This window comes from Felis catus, chromosome F1 (assembly GCF_018350175.1).
Source record: "Felis catus isolate Fca126 chromosome F1, F.catus_Fca126_mat1.0, whole genome shotgun sequence".
NCBI lineage: Eukaryota > Metazoa > Chordata > Mammalia > Carnivora > Felidae > Felis > Felis catus.
Genome location: NC_058384.1, coordinates 33,156,227 through 33,176,012, shown reverse-complemented (window position 1 = coordinate 33,176,012; position 19,786 = coordinate 33,156,227). Strand labels below are relative to the sequence as shown.

Sequence of the window (19,786 nt, the reverse complement as noted above, 5' to 3'; positions counted from 1 at the left end):
ATCATACAAAGATTGCAGGTCGTAAGCATTTTTTTTTAAAATTGGCTTTAAACCGATGACAGAGCACAAACACCAGGCTGTATCTTGGGAGTTGCTGAGAATGCTGATATCTGCATTCTGCATCCGATCATCAGCTCCTTCAATATTATTAATATTGAAACCAGGAGCCTTGAGGAAGGCTCATTTTATCTCAAGAAGTCTTGTTCAATGCACCAAGGGAGGCTTAAAGTTGTCAATCAAAAATCTCCACGTGCTGTTCACCTATGCCTTAGCCCCCGTCCAGCCTGAATGCTCAGGGTACTGACCCTGTGAGCCTTAAAAGGGCCTGTTGGGGACAATTCAAAGGCACTTCTTTCGGGTCGGTTGGAGAAACCGACAGGAACAGGAAATGCCATTCCCCACCCCCACCGTTTACCCAAACCGTCACTTGCCATCAATAGACAGTACCATCCAGAAGGTTGTAGTTGACCGATCCAGTCACTTGGAGGGATTAAGAGAGCTGGACTCATGCTTTGGAAAGCACCTCTAGGCAATGATGATGTATGTTCACAACAGTTGGCTTTTAAGAGTCCCTGTCCCCCAACCTTTCCAACAGTGCGTAACAGTTCAGAAGGACGCACATGGAAGTTGGGGTTGGGGGGGCGGTTTTGTTTTGTTTTGTTTTTGGTGCCAGCATCATTCTTTGGGGTTTGTGTGAGTAAATCAGTCAGAAGCTGAAAGGAGAGTGGGAGAGGTAAGGAGAGATGATTCTAAAGAATCTTACTTCTGCTTGCTTGCCGAGATTGGACAGGAATTGCCTTTCCCTTTTCATGATATGTGAAAATATTACATGATATGAAAATAAATGATATGAAAGTAAAATCCAAAAATCCTCCCTCCCTCCTAGTATCAGTACAGCTAAAACCTCCCTGCATCCAATTTCTAAGCTGGAATAAATCTTAAAGATAATCTAATTTAATTCCTCTTGTTTGCCAGGTGAGGGAATCGAAGCCAAGACAGGGAAAGGGCCTTGCCCAAGGTCACATATATGTTCATGGTGGAGAGGAGACTGGAACTCATTTCTTCTGGTCCTACCCAAGGGCCCTGTAAAATAACCACCCAGCCTTTACAGGAAGGTGCCCCCAGACACCCAAGAATTCATAAACACTGCATCTGCTGATTAAAAAAATATTCAGTTAAAAGATGCTCATGTAATCCTTGCCTGGCAGAAATGGAAAGAAGGAAAAGATTTTCCTAACAGTTAAGCTTTTCCAGAATCTGTTTTATAACTGTTAGGGGACTAGAGAGAGTAGAAAGATTTAAGGCAGGTTTGTCAGAAGACAACTAGAATATTTTAAATTCCTACCACTGACCCAGAATTTTGCATACTTCATATCTTTATATAATCTCATAGTAGTCTCATTTTACAAATGACATTTTAAAAATTTGCTCAAATTCACAGAGGGAATAGGATATTATTATTATTTCTGCATCTCTCATCGGTAGACCCAGGATCATGCTCCAGACTAACATAGATATTTATAGTTCAATGACCATTATACTCTCACTCAAGCCACTCCCCAACGGAGACCCTTGCTCTGGCCATTTCAATCTACTTGAGGTTCCTCTGACATATCATGCTATTTCTAGACTCCTTGTCTGAACACATGCAGTTCTCTTTATTTGGAATGCCCTTCCTCCATCTTCTTCATCTCTGTCATTTGTATTTGTCCTTCAACACTTAGCTCCAGGGCCACCTCCTCCTGGAAGACTTTCCCACTGTCCTAGACTGATCTGGATACCCTACCGCTATATTCCCATATATACCCTTTGCACACCCTTATTATAGCATATTATTATGCTATTATGAACTTTGATTTACTTGCTTACCTTCCTTATACTTAACTATAATTTCCTCAAAGGAAGATACCAAATATTGCTCAGCTTCTATATTCCTGGCACCTAGCACAGTCTGGGCATATATTAGTGCTCAATAAATGTTTGGGGGGTGGGGGATGGATGAATGAACAAATGAAATATTTCCCCTCATTTTCTTCCATTAAAATTATTTCATAAAAGTCTCATTTACATGTTCTTGACTCTTGAGTAACTCGGGGGGAAATAGAAGATGTCACTGCTATAAGCTTCCCATCATGTCAAGCCTGACAGACTACTCAAAGGAGCTGTCTAGGGTTAAATGTGGCAGTTGAACTAACATTAGTTTCTGCTTCCTGACAAAATGCACTGATCACAGTAGAAGAATTTGCATCCTATAAACCACAAGGACAAAGAGAACTGGAATAGAAACAGCAGATGAGAGATGTCAACACCCTTTGGAAGATGCAAAGTGGATGGATGAGTGATAAGTGACTTAGCAAAGCAGTGATTGCTGAAGCCCAAGTACCCATGATGGGAAGCCCACAAGAGGCCACAGAGTACAGGAGAGTCTCGGGGATCAGGGCATTGGGAACCTTAGAACACAGCCAGAGAAATGAGGGGAAGGATAAGAGACACTCCAGATTCCCTCTCTTGCCCTCCAATGAAAAAAGAAAGCTTATTTTCTGGAGAAACTGGCCAAGAGGGACCAGTCACAGGGACACCAGGCAGAGCAAAGGGTGGGGTTAGGCACAGATCTAGAAACAGAAGGATTACAGAAAGATTCAATACTGAAAGATGAGATTCCCCAGCCCCTTATCCTGGCCCAGCTCCCAGAACACGAACTGCGCAGTTTACCCCCGTCTCCATTCACCCTACTCCAGCCCGCACTAGCCAGAAGAATTCACGATTGCTCCTTGTAGAAAGTGCCCAACCAAAGAAGAGAAGACTACAGACACTGACAATGGGGTCTGCCAATGAAACTGCCAAGCACTCTCTGGATTATCTTGTAGTAGAATCCAGCAATTGGCAAGCCCTGCCCTTGCACACAAAACTTCCAGCAGCCAAGGAATGGACTCCAAGCATTACCAAGCATGGAATGAAAGCCTCTGGCATTGAAGATGGAGACTCCAACATCCAGAGAGCAAAAGAAATTGTTAACAACAGCCATGGCAACATTAAAATCTCCCCAGAGATAAGGGAAGACAGTGCATCCATGAATAAAGATCAGGAAGCCACTGTTTTTTAAAAATACTAGAGAACAAGAAAGAGCTTTTTAAAATAAAAATGCAACTAGAAATTGAAAAATTAAAACAAAACACTGGAAGATAAAATTGACAGAATATCCCAGAAAATAGGATAAAAAGGGAAAGAGATGGAAAACAAGACAAAAACAGTAAGAAACCTACAGGATCAGTCAAGGAGCTCTGACACCTTCTAATTAGAATTCCAAAAAGAGAGCAGGAGAAAATGGAGGGGAATACATTAATCAAAAAGATAACTTCCCCCAGGGGCACGTGGGTGGCTCAGTCAGTTAAGCATCCAACTCTTGATATTGGCTCAGGTCATGATCTCACCATTCATTGGATCAAGCCCTATGTGGGGATCTATACTGGCAGCTCAGAGCCTGCCTGGGATTCTCTCTGTTTCCCTCTCTCTCTGCCCCTCCCTCATGTACTCTCTCTCTCAAAATAAATAAATAAAAATTTCTTTAAATATTAATTAATTAAAAATTTTTTAAAGAAGATAATTTCTCCAAAATTTCCTGTGATGAAAGATTTTAATTTCCACATTGAAAGGATCCACTGAGTACTCAAAACAACGAATGAAAAAAAAAAAAAAAAACCCACTTCTCCCCAAAGTGTATTATTAGAAATGTTAGAACCCCAGGAATAAAGGGATCCCAAAAATTCTAAAGAGAAGAAAAATAGTTCACAAACCAAGGATTAGGAATCCAGAGAGTAACTGGACTTCTCAGTATCAATACTGGAAGCTAGAAATCGAAAGGCAATATAGCAGTGTCTTCCCATTCCAAGAGAAAACAACCTTCAATCTAGAAATCCTTACCCAAACTATGAATCAAGGGGAATGTAAAGACAAGCAGACAGAGCTGCCTCACTGGGGTTTATGTGGCCAAGGTCTGATGGATGAATGCCACAAAAAGATGTTTAATGTGAAACATCACTCCTGCATCCAAGGTCTGAAAAACATTTCCTCACCATGCATAAGGAAGTGAGCCAAGAGAGAAAAAAGTCTGAGTTTCCAGGTGGATGGCAAAGGAAATGTCCCAGAGAACAGTCTATCAAGCTCCTAGTCCAGACTGGCACGGAATGAGTCGTGGCTCCAGGAGGGTTGTCTCCAAAGAAAAAAATTGGATAAATTATCCAATGAATTTGACCAACTTATTTGAGTTTTACAGCTCTTGTCGGAGGATTTGGAGACCATGGACAACGAAGTAAGCAAACAAAAATGAGGTGGTTATTAACTCCCAGAAGGGAAGGGGAGATCAGAAGAGATGACATTGCAATGCATTGTACTGCTGTGCTATAAACAGTTGGTCATAACAATATAAACACTGACTATTGGTTTACTTAAAATTTGTGACATAATGGTACTAGGAATCTAGAAGGAAGGAAATGTCTGTCTGCATATGTTGTGAGAAAAAGCAAAGTCCTAAGAATCCTTAGTAGGAAATCAAATAAATAATTTCTAATATTGCAAAATCAAGAAATAACAATGAAAGCATATTGTTTAAAAATATGGAGTTGATTCCCAGAGGGGGGAAAAAAAGATTTAAACCAGTAATTGCCTTAGAATGAGACTAGGGCATGGGGAAGAAAGGAACAAGGATTTCTGTTATTCATTAATAAATTCATTAATTATTCATTGGTCTCCCCTGGATTACATTGGATCTAGCAGTCAACATGTTGATGCCTGGAGCCATTAAATTAAATCTCTGAACGAGCTATAAAGTATTTACCTAATTACCAAGAGCAGCTCACCAGTCCACATTTACTTCAGAATCGCCTGGGGAGCTTTGTACAAATACAGATTCCTAGGTCGCGCCTTTAGTGGTTCTGACTGAAGCGGCCTTGAGGAGGCCTGGAAATCTGCCCTTAGTTTCCCCAGATGATCCAGTTGCGCGGCAGGGTTCAGGAACCACTGGACTAGCGCCTAAATTGTGAGTGCGTATAGGGAGGGGTGAGGGGGCGGGGGTTATACGGTGTTTTTTTGTGTGTGTCTGTGTGACTGTTTCTGTGTATATGCAAGTGTGTTATGAGTGTCTCTTCCTCCCTCCCTCCTTCCCGCTTTCATCCCCTTTTATCTGAACTTAATGCATAAATACCTCCAGACTGCTAAAAACATTGCCAGAAACGAGTTCCCCATCCCATTTTAAACACTGCTGTCGGATCCTCCTCTCCCAACCCTGGGGCTCCCTCTGCTGGCAGAAGCCTGTTAAAACTCTTAACATCCTAAACCGAGAAACTCCTTCCATTCCTGTGAGGTCATTTTCCCTGGGTAGTTTCCAAGCCTCATACTTCAGGAACCTTCCTGTCGGACAGAAAATGGAAAATTCACCCAACCTGGGAAAGACTTTCTTGCCTTACTTGTGTGGATATCTAAAGATCAGGAGGGAGCAGGAGAGGCAGAGATGACAGTGAGAGGTACATTTGTGGTCAAGCCTGAGGAAAAGGAGACTTTGAGGAGTTCTTCTCCCCACCTTCTTCCTCCCCCTCCGCCAAGAGATATGGAAGGCCACATCCATCTGCCTCCCAAAAATCGAAGGGAAGGAACATCTTAGACTGAAGAGCCCACTGAATTTGGAAGCAGAAGACACAGGTTCACTACCCACCCTCACTGTGCTTCCTCGAGTCCCCTTTTTCAGAGCTGTGTAAATCATACCTGTCTGTGGACTCCTGTATCTTTCCCATAAGGTGAACATATGCTCAGCCTAACACAGTGTCTGGCACAGGGAAAGTGCTCGGAAACATTTGAATGAAAGCTTAACTCATTGCCATCCTAACAATCAGAATCTTCCTTCAGATCTGCATACTTCTCAAGCTCCTCAAAAGTACCCCCAGGCTCACACTAAACAGGGTGTTTCTTCATGTTCCTTACTCGCCAACCCATAGCATCCTGGCTTTAGCTCCTCAGAACCCTCTGACACCGTCTCCAGGGATTCTTATATGCAAGACTCAAGGTATTTTGCCACTTCTCATCTTCCTTGACCTCCCAGAGCTTCAAGGCTGTGACCTCTCCCATCGCATCGAGACCCTCTGCCCCTGTTCTCTCAGGTCCTCGTGCTCCTTATTTCTTCTTGCCCTCCTTCACTGGCTCTCCTCTTCTGCCTAACCCATAAATGTTAGTGTACTATCCCCCCTTTTATTCTTCATCCTCTCCCTCACGGTCTCATTTATTCCTACGGTTTCCATTTTAACTTACAAGATTTAATTCTCCCAAATCTACATCTCTGGCCTAGACCTTTCTCTTGAGCTCCAAATACCTACCAGCCATCTTTATCTGGATGTATAGAAGTCACTTTCCTTTAAACATTAAAAAATGCTGGGGCGTCTGGGTGGCTCAGTCGGCTGAGCGTCCAGCTTCGGCTCAGGTCATGATCTCGCGGTTTGTGAGTTCAAGCCCCGCGTCGGGCTCTGTACTGACAGCTCAGAGCCTGGAGCCTGCTTCGGATTCTGTGTCCCCCTCTCTCTCTGCCCCTCCCCCACTCATGCTCTGTCTCTCTCTGTCTCAGAAATAAATAAACATTAAAAAAAATTTTAAAAAATAAATAAACATTAAAAAATGCTGAGTACATAGTGTGTGCCAAACACCATGCTAAATACTAGAGCTACAATGGCAAGACAGACCAGGCCTCTGTTGTCCCAGAGCTAGGTTTTGGGAAAAACAGGCAAATGAGCACCTGTGAATACCGTGATGGGAGCCATGATAAGAGAAATGCCCAGTGTTTGGGGAGCTCCTTACATGGTCTAAGGGAGGGCAGGGAGGTCACTGATTTTGAAGGGTGGAACCTTAAGGAAAAGAATTGGGGGGTGGTGATAAGGGGCCCCTGGGAAAGGATTTCAAAACTCATGAAGAACTTACAAAGATAAAATAGTGAGTTTGGACTTTATCCTGAGAACAACAGGGAGTCACTGAAGAAGAACTGGGTGGAGTAGAGCTCACAGGGCACATCCACAGTGTTGGCAGTGGTCAAGTGTTAGCAATGGTCATGTCGATGGTAGGCGCATAAGGCTTTCACTCTATTATTACACTTTATAAGTTATTTATGGCTTCTTTGTTTTTTTGTGCACATCAAATGTTTCACAGCCTTTCTTTTTAAATAAATAGATTAGAGGTGAGATAGACAGAAGAATGAGGAGATTCCTAAAGCAGAAAATAACAGTGGCCTGAGTTAGGATGTTCATAGTAAAGGTGAAAATTGGGAGATAGGTCTAGAGACACTTAGGAAGTAGAATTGAGTAGACTTGATGAGAAATGGAATTTAGGGATATGGACAAGGAGGAGTAAAGAAGGAGTTCCAAGGTTCTGGAGTATTCATTGGATGAATGGTGTAGCCATTCATTGAAATAGAGGTCCCTAGGATATGATAAATAAAAAATAGCGAAGTCATAATAGTTTAGCAGTTTCTTAAAGTTAAACATAAATTTTCCATACAACCCAGCAATGCACTCCTTCCAGGGTATATACCCAAGAGAAATACAAACGTGTCTAGACAAAGATTTCGACACCAATGTTTACAGAAGCACTTATTCATAATAGCCAAAAAGTGGAAAATTCCAGACATCTGTGTATTGGTGACTAGATAAACAAAACGTGGCATACCCATATAATGAAATATGATTTGGCAGTGAAAAGGAACAAAGTATTGATACATGCTACAATATGGGTGAAGCTCAAAAACATTATGCTAAAGTCAAAGAAGTCAGACACTGTGTCTGTCATATAGCATGTGATTCCACTAATATGAAAGACAGAAGATTGCTGGCTGCATGGAGCTGGGGATAGGAACAGAGAGTAATTGCAAATGGGTAAGAGGGATCTTTTTTGGATGATGGAAATGTCCTAAAATTTCTGTTAAGGTGATGGTTTCCCAACTTGGCAAATTTATTAAAAATTGTTGAATTGTACACTTACCACAAGATGATTTTCTGGCATATAAATTATACTTAAAAAAAATGTTTTAAAAAAATCAGGTCAGTTTTGGCATGTTGAGTTTGAGGTGTTTAGGAGGCATTAAAAAGGCAAGGTTGAGTAAACAGTTGGTTACACCACCTGAAGCTTAGGAGGCAGTGCTGCACAGGAGATAGAGAATTTTAAGATTCATCAACATAGAACCCCAATTGGAGGTTCTATGTCTCCCAATTGGAGCCATAGAGGTGAGGGAAATCTCCTAGGGAAGAGAGAGAAGGAAAGAGTGAAAACAGAATCAAGGCCAACTTGAAAATTCAAGGAATCCGAAAGGGAAGGGAAGCCTACAGAGAACACTGAGAAGAAATAGTCAGAGAAGTAGAAGGAAGCCCAGAGAATATAAATAGACAGAATCCAAGGGAAAAAGATGCTTTGGGGCAGTGAAGAAAGGCTACTGAGAACTCAGGTAAGTATAAACAGAACCAACCAGTAGAAGTCATGGTAGAAAAATCCAGCAGGGCTGGGGAGCCCAAGAACATGGCTGGCCATAGCTCCAGGAGGCCAAAAGCCTCCAGAGGATCAGGCATAGCATGCAGAAGGAGTGACGTGTTGATGGAGGGAGTGAGGCCAGATTGATGAGCCTGAGGAATGTAGGGGACCCAGAATTTTTGACATAAAGCAATGAGGGAATACAAAAGGCCAGTAAATAGAGCTCTGGAAGAAGGACAAAGAGACCCCAGGGTACAGAGGTTCCAAGTCTGGAAGTGGCCACAACTACAGATTCCAGCAGTAGATATTCAAGGCTCTCAAAGATGTGATTCCTGCTTACTTCTCCAGGCAGATCTCTAACCACAAAACCCCACACCTCTTAAATTCAGTGATCCTGCCATATGGAATCCTTTGCAGTTTCCCAAACATGCCATTCTCTTTCACATCTCCTTCTGTTTTCTCACACAGCTTTCTCTGCATAGAATGTTCTACAAACCAGCCCTCCCCTCTCCCACACACACTCCAGGAACCCAACTCAGTGTCCATGCTTACCCTTCCTCATTTGCCTGGAGCATTCCTCCTCTTGTTTCAATATGAATCAAGGTTAACCTTGCCTCTGAAGCCTTGCCTACTTGCCCATCGCCCACATGGAACAGCATATTTCCTTCTTTACACCCTTGGAACTCTAAGGGCAGGCCACCCCAAGATGGGCTACTTTGGCACGAACATTATTTTGAGTTACAAGCAATCAAAACCCAGCAGATTCAGGAAAAGTTCTTTATCTTCCCCTTCACTTCCTACTTGTACCAGGAAGAGAGCTATAAATGAGATTCCTTTTTACCTAAGAAATTTATCTGCATAAGAGGGCAACCTTTGTTTTCTAAACATTTCCTTTTACCTTCCTGGTCTTTCTCCCTTTGGTACCCTCAGGCCCCTACAACTCCCCTTAGCTCATTGAAGCCTGATTATCTTTGGAATTCCATGTCTGTGTGGATTCATTGTATGCCTGAAACTAAATTTGATTTTCTGTTACTCTGTATCCTGTCAGTTTGATTCTTAGTCCAGTAGAAGGACCTTGAAGGGCAGAGAAAATTCTCCCTTCCCAACAGCTGCCATAGTCAGCAGGATACTTTCATTCTCTGGACACTACTCACCCCAGACACTCCTGCTGCTCAGAGATCCTGGGACATCTGACATACAGCTGGGAGAGGTAAGATTTCTTACCATGTCAGTTCCCCAGAATCTTTATCTGCAGAGTCTAATGGAGTGAGAGTGGTGAGTCCGTTTCTTCTCTTTGTAAATTTAGGTTAGCAGAAGAAAATATCTGTGGAACAAGTTCCTTGGGTCTAGCAACTCTGGTTAAACTTGGTAGACTACTCTTTAAGTACTTATCTGTTTCCTTCCACAGATGGTCTTTGTTTTCCTTTGTCTGTATCCTTTCTGTCCTTTGTCATAAGAAGGAGTTACCATAGGGCAGAACACAGGCATAGACCATACAAGCCTGCTGTTGGAGCCAGCCTCATAGACTGGTGAGTTCACAGTTCACACCAGACCAACACCTATTTAGACAAATTTTACCATAGTTTAATATGCACATAACTTAATGGCAATTGCTATGGGACATCTTAGAAGCCAAAGCCACAAAATTGGTGGGCACAGGCTGAACATTTAAACGTTGTTAGAGTGTTTGCCACCTCAAGAAGATTCCCAGACTGATCATAGAATGAGTGATATTGACATGGTCACTCAGCAACTTCCTTGCAATGAGGTACACTATAAAACAGCACATAGTCCCCAACCCTGTGGCACATCTCTCCTAGGTATTATTACTATGGCTCCAGACTCAAGGCTTTAGCTAAAGCTGTTAAGGTACATATGAGATTTTTCCTTTTGTCTTGTTCTATGTCTTAAGAGCTGGCTTTGTGACCAGTGAGAATATTCCCTTTGGTCTCTGTCATCCAGAGGGTGCACTTACCAGGGTGTACCTTGATGGCCAGTCGAAATGACTGGGAATCTAACTCTGACACTCTCTCTCTCCCCACCTTTCACCCCAGGCCTTGTTAGTGGTGTTAGTCATGAGAGGCTTTAGCCCATAGGAACCTCTGTCCTCTCAACCATCATTGCTTATTAATGCTGGAAAGTCTCATTCCAGTAGCACCTCCCTGGTGTCACAGATTAGTGGTCTGTGATTTTGTGGGAGACCAGAGACACCATTTTCAGCACACCATCCTTACTGCCTGTGCAATGAAGACCTTTGCTTTCTTAGACTAATCTTGGAAGTAAACTTTTGGATCATGGGGACTGCATCATCTATGCCCTCTTTGAATGCCTTTGTGTCTTAAGTCATTAAAAGGCTTATTGGTTTGAGTTGCTATTAATAGATTCTACTCCTCAATGGCTGGACGATGGATCCTTTAAATTGGCTATATTTATTTTTTTAAGTTTATTTATTTATTTTGAGAGAGAAAAAGAGAGGGGGTGGAGGAGAGGCAGAGAGAGAGGGAGAGAGAATCCCAAGCAGGCTCTGTGCTGTCAACAAAGAGCCCAATGCAGGGCTCAAACTCACAAACCATGAGATCATGCGTGACCTGAGCGGAAATCAAGAGTCGAGCACTTAACCAACTGAGCCACCCAGGTGCCCCTAAATTGGCTATATTTAAAAGAAAAATATTCTTTATAGAGAGTTCTCAATTGTCTTATTAGTATAATAACTAGCCTAAGGACTCGTTTGACAAGATTAAAGCACAGAAATTAGACAAATTTAATTAGAAATTAAAACAAAAATAAAAGTCCACATCCAATGTACAGTTTCCTAAAATCTCCCCGTTTTAATTTCTCTTTCCTTACAAGATGTACAGAGAGCACACCAGCCTATTCTCTAGGTTCAAAGAATATAGGTTGCTCATGTAAATGCTGAATGCCAGGAAATGAATGTAACAAAAGCACCCAAGACTGGCAGTGAGGTTGGCTTTGATCCTACCTCCCAGGGATCTGTAATCAGGATCTGCCAGCTGTAGGCATTCCTGTGCAATGTCCTTTACAGGTGTACCCTAGGTCCCCCACTGCAGAAGAATTCTCTCCCCTAGACAGCAACAGATCTCCTAAATTATAAAGCCTTTTTTCCCCCCAGAATATTTTACTAACTTTAGAGAGGAATTGGTTCATGAGTATTCACAACCTCCCTTTCACAGAGGAAACAGGACCCCAAATTTCTCCTGAGCCCTCCTACACATGATCTCAAAAGGCTAATATCAGGGACTAATAGAAGCCAAAATACTTTATACAAGGGCACAAATCTTTTGATTCTCAGTTTTAGTTAAAAATCCCCCTAATAGAACGAACCAAATTTAGTTAAAAAGGCAGGCTAGTCCCTTGATATTCAGGCTGTAATCCAGTTCTTTGGGGGATTAGAAACAACGAACTTTGTTTTACAAATCTCTACAAAACCAGAAATGCAACTCTAGAAACAAGTCAAGCCCTCCCATCTTTACTAATCCCCAAACCTTGCCTATTCCTCTCAAAATATTTGTAGATATTATAAACAGAATATTAGAAAAAAATTCTCCTGTACTCAAAAAAAAAGTAAATTTCTGATAACAATTACCCTGAAATTTGAGGAGAAAAAACACTTTGCATTCTTTCTCTGTCCCTAAAAATTATAAATTTTACCATGTCTTCAAACAGTAAATACAGTCCATCATCACCTGAGACTGAAGGGAAATAAAGGGAGTGGGGGAGGCCTTTTTGAAATAAAAACCGCTAAAATGGCTCTTGTGCCAAGACTCCAAGCACCTCTGATAATAGGCGCTTATGCTCTGATCTCCACCTTGGAGAATACTTGGATACTTACTCTGTGCCTTTGTGATGCAAATTTTCTAACCACCACCACCCCCTTCCACACACCCCCTTCCCTAGGACAGAAGAGCCATTCTTTGAAATACAAACTTCAGAGAATTTTTTATCAGGAAAAAAAAGAAAGAAAGGAAGGAAGGAAGGAAGGAAGGAAGGAAGGAAGGAAGGAAGGAAGGAGAAAGAAAGAAAGAAAGAAAGAAAGAAAGAAAGAAAGAAAGAAAAAGGAAGGAAGAAAGAAAGGAAGAAGAAAGAAAGAATGAAAGGAAGGAAGGAAGGAAGGAAGGAAGGAAGGAAGGAAGGAAGGAAGGAAGGAAGGGGGAGTTATTTTAAAATTTGGGTCTTGGGGTGCCTGGGTGGCTCAGTCAGTTAAACATCCGACTCTTGATTTTGGCTCAGGTCGTGATCACACAGTTTATGAGATGGAGCCCCACACTGGGCTCCAGGCTGACAGCTTGGAGCCTGCTTGGGATTCTCTCCCCTCCCCCCACCCCCCTCACCCCGCCCTCATCCCTCCCATGCCTGCTCTCTCTCAAAATAAATAAATAAACTTTTTTTTTAAAAAAATGGGTCTTTATGTCCTCTCCACAAATATTAGCAAAAAGAAAGCTGTAAGATTTTGTTTGTATCTGAGTGTCTGTCCATATATGTTGCAAATATGAGATATTTTCTCTACCTCTAGGTGGTATTGCTAAAATTAATTTGCAAAAGACCTCTTTTAGTTGGCTTGAAGGCCAGCATTTGCAAAAACTGGACAATCTAAAACTCATAAAGAGAAACTAACCCAAATGTTTTTCAAGTTCATATGATCTGGGAAAATATTCAGTATTAAAAAGCTATTTAAAGTTGTTGGTTTAATTAAAATAGACATGTCTTTAAAGTTATCAGCATTAAGTGTAAAACCTTTATTCCATCTATATTTACTGAAAGTCAAATAAGTTCATGTTATATCTCTGTTGCAAAATTTGTCAAAAGAAAAAAATCTTCAAATAATCATTGACTTTGTCTAGCGCCTCATAATGTTTTGCAAGTAATCTAAACATAATTGTTAAGAACAAGTAAATTGAATAGATGTAAATAAGATAAGAAGGTCTGTAGGTAAACTTTTAAGTAGCTTCCTAAATCTTTTGTAACATGGAACTTTATAAAGTTTTGCTAAGTTAAATGATAAGTTGTAAAATTATTAAATATCTACATCATTTCCAAATAAGACAAAATAATAAAACATTAAGTACTGAACATAGGCTTATCTACTTCTGTCATATTACAGAGAAACTACAGATAAATTCAGGTCTGTTAATAAACATGGTTTGTGCATTATTGAAAGATTGTACTATGAAAAACCACACATTTCTAGGAATTACAAAATGTATTCATAAATTTGCCAATCTAAAGAATATTGGCATAACAGATAGTTCACAAATTGCTTACTACTTAGTTTTCATTAGAAGTCAAGATTTCTAAGAGAAAATTTTTAATAAATATAATTAAGACTACTTAAAATAATAAAGGAAATAACTTTGTATGCAAGGAAAGTAAGAATGTGTGTTTGAGGATAAAAGGAAAAAAAAGAAGCATGAGGAAGGGGAATACATTTTTGTTGAGGGAAAAGAAAATAATTTTGTCCTAAAGTGAAACTGGTTATTTAAAGAGGGAAAACTTAGGACAAAATCTGAATGTAAAATGTTGCAGGGGTGCCTGGGTGGCTCAGTTGGTTAAGTGTCTGACTCCAGCTCAGGTAATGATCTCACAGGTCGTGAGTTCAAGCCCCACATTAGGCTCTGTGCTGATAGCTCAAAGCCTGGAACCTGCTTAGGATTCTGTGTCTCCCTCTCTCTCTGCCCCTCCCCTGCTCCTGCCGTCTCTCTCTTTCTCAAAATAAATAAACATTAAAAACAATTTTTTTTAATGTTGCAGAAGGTTTATGAAAAAGGAATCTGGAAAGGAATTTCGTGTGTGGTTAGTACTGGCTAAGATTAGAATCAATTTAAGTAAGTAAATGAGTCTTAATATTAAAAATACACTGAAGCACAATTACAATTTTGTCTTTCTCTTTGGTAAAAGGACAAAGTTTTCTTGAACTACTGGTCTGCTCTTAATAAGAAGTTGTAAACAAAAGTTTTTCTTTGCCTTTAAAGTCATCTGCCTGGAAAACAAGCACTCTGTTTTGCCAAATAATTTCCTACATTAATCAAGTCTGATTACTTAAGAAAACTGAGCCTTAATATTAAAAAAGCTAAATTTTGCTCACAACTATTTAACTTTCTGTATTTGCCTTTGAAATATTCTATTGTTGATTTGGTTAATTAGATAATTTAATATTGTTTCATAATAATTTATGATCCTATCTAATCAAATGTTCAAATCTTTTCATACTTTTTGACATACGTCCCAAAATGAAATTCTAAAAGAAATCTTTGGACCACAATCTAACTGAGGTGTTCCAGAGCACTCCTGGAACATTTCAAAGATTTTGTGAGAAATTAAATTAAGTAGGCTTATTTGGCATGTCAAATTACATGGGAAGCATTGTCAAATAAGTGATACTAAGCCCTCTTGGGTTATATTTTTGTAGATATTTTGGGTATATTTTGCAGATATTTTATTAAACTAAGTGTCCTAAAAAGTTGTATGAAACCCCTAGAAATCTGGCGTGTTATTATCTTGGAGTGCTGTGTTTCACAGAAATAACCAAATTGTCAATTGCCTTGTAATTAAGTCTAATCAGATCTTTAATCATGATCATTTTTAAGACTTGTCATTTACAGTTACTGTTCTACTCCCATGATGTTGCAATGTGTTTCATCTTAAGTGAGACTCAGAAAAAACTCTGAGTACAAGTTTCTGATAATTTTAAGATCATAAAATTGAACGAGGTAAGAATTTCCAGAACTAGTAGAAAAACTGGATTAAAACAGAGCGAGAATTAATAACTTGAGACTGAATAAAGAAGATCATTGTAATTTTTACAATTTTTGTTGAAAATATCACTGACATTTTTCAATGTTTTGCTTTTCTAGATATAAGGAAACCTTTTCTCTTAAGCTAACTAAGTTAATTTAAACGTAACCTATAGCAATGTGATAAATTATACCTTTGGAAGCAGAATTGAACCATTTATCTTTTCCTCCCTACCGGGTCCCTCCAGAATTTAAAACCTCTCAGAGAGTATTCTTATATTTTCATGGCAATATATTTATTTGCATAAGCTCAATAAGAGGCCGTTCTCCTTATAATAAGATACAACTGGAAACACTGGTTATATTACCAAGGCTTTGACTGGAATGTCATATTTCAGAGAGACCCACATAGACTCAGATATGACCAGACAGCTTTAGGGAGCTAAGGTTGACATGAGGGAGCCAATAAAGCCCCTTGGAAATATCAGCCCGAGTTTCCAGCAGCTTACAAGGTGAATAAACTCACTTCCTCAGGAGGAACCTCAGGATATTTTGGGTACCTCAAGAAGAGAGGAATTAACGCAAATCCACAGGTATTGCCGGCAAAGTCGGATGGCAAGTATTTGACTTGGCTTCTGGTCTCAAACGACTATTAAAAATTCAGTCTAGATACTTGTTATGAAAACTTACAGCAGAGCAGATTTTTATTTATTTTTTTGAAGTTTTATTTATTTAAATAATCTCTGCAGTCCTTGTGGTGCTTAAATCCACAACTCCAAGATCAAGGGTTACATACTCTTCCAACTGAGCCAGCCAGGTGCCCCAAAGCAGGCTTGTGTGGTCAACTGCTATTCTTGCTGAGCTTATGTAAATAATCAGGCCAAGTGGGGTTGTTTTTGTTTGCTTGTTTGTTTTTGAAACTAGACTTATTTTGAGAATTACTAATTTGGCTATCTTTGATAGAAATGGGGGTGATTATAGAGAGAAAATAGGTTTCAATAACAGACCTGCGTAAATATTAGATTCTAGTCCTGTTCATTATAAACTAGACTAGATCCTGATTTCTTCCAGCATCCTCCAATGCCTGGCTACAACTCTCCAAACTAGTGCTTTCAATTTTTCTCCCACTTCCTGAGTTAGAGTCATTTGATATCTAAAACGCCCTTTTTTGGGGCGCCTGGGTGGCTCAGTCAGTTGGGTGTCCGACTTTCAGCTCAGGTCCTGATCTCACAGTTTGTGAGTTTGAGCCCTACATGGGGCTCCGTACTGACAGCTCAGAGCCTGGAGCCTGTTTCAGATTCTGTGTCTCCCTCTCTCTCTGCCCCTCCCCCACTTGCACTCTGTCTCTCTCTGTCTCTCAAAAATGAATAAACATTAAAAAAATTAAAAAATAAAAAAACAAAATAAAAAAACAAATGCCCCTTTTCCTGAAGCCCTGCACACTAAGTATGAATAAGTTGATGTAAACTTGAGGGAAATCACCACAACAGCTCATGTATAGGCAATCTTCATGCTCTGTGGGCAAAAATATCACCAAAGACATTCAAACTACAAACCAGGAAAATCTGTCACTGGATGCTCTCACACTATCTAAAGAGGCTTCAAGCTTGACATTTAGAAATCTACTCTCTACCCTCAAAACTCAGAAACTGGTTTATAACTTGATCCAAACATTAGCCATTGTTTTTCTTTTGTTTCCATAGAAATGCCTCTTATTTAATGCTTAATTGCTTGAACCATAGGCCTAACTTTGAGGACACACCTGAATTACCACCTCCTGAAATGAGTTAAACTAAACTGACTTATTGCCAGGACTGGTTCAATGAGCCAGGAGAATCTACCAGCTCAACTTCTAATGTGTGAAATGTCAGGGAAGTTTCAGAGGAGGGAACTACAGGGGCCAAGGGCAGACTGCCCCAAGATGGGCCACTTGGGCATGAACATTATTTTGAGTTCAAAGCAGTGAAAACCCTGAAAATCCAGGAAAAGTTCTTTGTCTCCCCCTCAACTGCTTGCTTGTACCAGGAAGAGAGCTATAAATTAGATTCCTCTTTACCTAAGAAACTTATCTGCATAACAGGGCAATCTTTGTTTTCCAAACATCTCCTTTCACTCTCCTGCTAATGCTTTTCCTCCCCTTTTTATCCTCAGACCCCCACCCCTCCCCTTAGCTCATATAAAGCCTCATGTTGCCTGTCTTTGGAATTCCATGTCTGTGTGGACTCCCCATACATACAAAACCAAACTTGATTTTCTCCCATTAATGTATCTGATGTTAACTTGGTGATTAGTACAGCTAGAAGGACCTTGAAGAGCAGAAGAAATTCTTCCCACCCTCCACAGCCCCCACCATAGACTTCTATCATATTACTGGTAACTCTTTATTTCATTTACTTCCATGTATGTCTTCTTTTGAGACTTAGAAAGCATTTTATTTGCTTTTCATTCATAGGACCTGACCCATAGTAAGTACTAAATAAATGTTAGTAGATGAAATCTCCCCTTAGCCACCATGTGGCATGTATGTCCCTTTTCCTCCTTGCTACTAAGAGCCCTTTTGGGGCTGTTTGTGGCCAGACTGCTGGGTTTCATTGTATGAGGGTGGATGAGGTAGTCTGCCCTCTGCTATCAGTAGCCATGATCAAGAATGTTTTGTCCACATCTAAGGCCCAGTTTCCTAGTTCCAGGATGCCCAGTTGAACCTGAATTTCAGATAAACAATGAATACAGTTTTAGTATAAGTATATCCCATTCAATTGTAAGAAAGCAAATTTTACCACCCCAAGATATGCCTTTTTGGCACATTGATTATTCTAAGTTGGTTATTTTTAATAAACTGCAGACACAAGAGAAGCTCTGAAAACCAAGTAGAAGTTACCTTTTTTCAAGAGACATTTATACAGTTTTAGTATAAGTATATCCCATTCAATTGTAAGAAAGCAAATTTTACCACCCCAAGATATGCCTTTTTGGCACATTGATTATTCTAAGTTGGTTATTTTTAATAAACTGCAGACACAAGAGAAGCTCTGAAAACCAAGTAGAAGTTACCTTTTTTCAAGAGACATTTATATGTATAAGGGAAATCTCCATTTATAAGGGTATCTGCCTCAATACTAGGAAGGAGGGGTGAGTCTAATTCTCTAGAAACTGTTATCAATAGAGAAAGCTTAGATATAAACCTACAGAACAACCTTACCCTTGAATATGGTACTTTCCCCAGGAACTTCCCATAGCTGACCCTCCCCACCCCATCTTTCGTCTTTAGCTGGAGATGGTATTTTGGGTGTAGCTTCACCTTTTCAGGGAGTTAGTTTTCCTGGGTTTTTTCCATGTATATAGGAGGTATATATGTTATTAAACTTTTCTTTGACTTTCTCCTGTTAACCTGTCTTAGGCCAATTTCATTCTTAGACCAGCTAGAAGAACTTTAAAGGGTATAGGAAATTTTTTTTCCTCCTAACACAATAGTTGAGATTATACATAGCCCAAAAATGTATTTGTTGCTTACATATATCCATGGTTCTTATATATTTGTTAATTATATATATTCCAAAAAATGTATTCTGCAATTCAAATTTAATTTGGTGTCATGTATTTCTATTTGCTAATTTGGCAAACCTACTTTCCACCAAAGGGAAGTGGCTTCTGTCTAATGCTGAAGGCACTGGCACCCTAAAGAAACTCACCCAGCTGAAGCTGCCATACCATCTTGATGTGTTCCTGAAAGCTGGATTGAATGACCAAGAAAAAAACTGCTAGATGGGCCAAAACTGTGTGGGCTATGTGGTGACTTTGCTGGAGTCAGCCATTTCAGCTGTGTGGGCCTCTTCCACTGCTCCTCGTGCTACCAGTGTTTTACCAAAGTTTCCAGGGAGTAACTTTTTCAGTTACTGTAGATGGGCCCTATCTCTCCTCCTTGCTCAGATGCAAATCCATGGGAGCTAGGCCAGAGAAAAACCTGAAAAACTGCAACTGCAGCATGTTTAGAATTGTATCTGCCCCACTCCCACTGAGGGGCAGGGATCAGACCATGCTCTGGGTCTCATCAGGTACCCGTTCTTTCCCAAGAGGCTCTTGGCTTTCCCACACAAATGGATTCCAGGTAGTCTGCCCCAAGAGTTCCCCTGCCACAGATTATATGTGACAGGTTAGGACAGGAAACACACACAGGGTACTTTATCCCATCTCTAGTTCATTTGCCCCTCTCTTGAGATTCCGTTAGAAAATGAGAAAATCTGTCCATTAGGAGTGGGGCCATGCAGAAGGTTGACAAAGAACTCCTCCCCCACACCTCATCAGATATGCAGGAGAAGGAAAAGAAAGGAGGGAGTGGGGAGGAACCCATGTTATTAGATAAAATGATATAAAATGATGGTTGTTTCCATAGCTAGGAACAGATTTTGGCAGCCATGGCATAGACTTAGGAGTTCGTAAAAAATCAGAACTGAGAAACTGGAATGAGGCAGGTGCCAAGGGTAGAGAAAGGGAGAATTTTATTCATTCTAATATTATGCTAAGGTCCTTTCCTGTCTCAGCGTATT

The 19,786-nt window shown here is 40.3% G+C and overlaps 1 protein-coding gene across 11 annotated transcripts in view; it reads left to right on the top strand.

Annotated features, from left to right (window-relative positions):
• HSD11B1 (hydroxysteroid 11-beta dehydrogenase 1) overlaps positions 1–19,786 on the top strand; it is a 55,073-nt gene that overhangs the window by 462 nt on the left and 34,825 nt on the right. For 3 of the 11 annotated variants that reach the window (XM_019821878.3, XM_019821876.3, XM_045049143.1), the window contains exon 1: positions 4,793–5,035. The exons of 2 other annotated variants lie outside the window; for them this stretch is intronic. The gene's annotated coding sequence lies outside the window, so the exon portion shown is untranslated. Of the gene's footprint in view, positions 1–4,791; positions 5,036–9,541; positions 9,704–19,786 lie in introns of those variants that run through there. 6 more of the 11 variants (XM_019821875.3, XM_019821874.3, XM_019821880.3 and 3 more) reach the window with 4 other exon arrangements.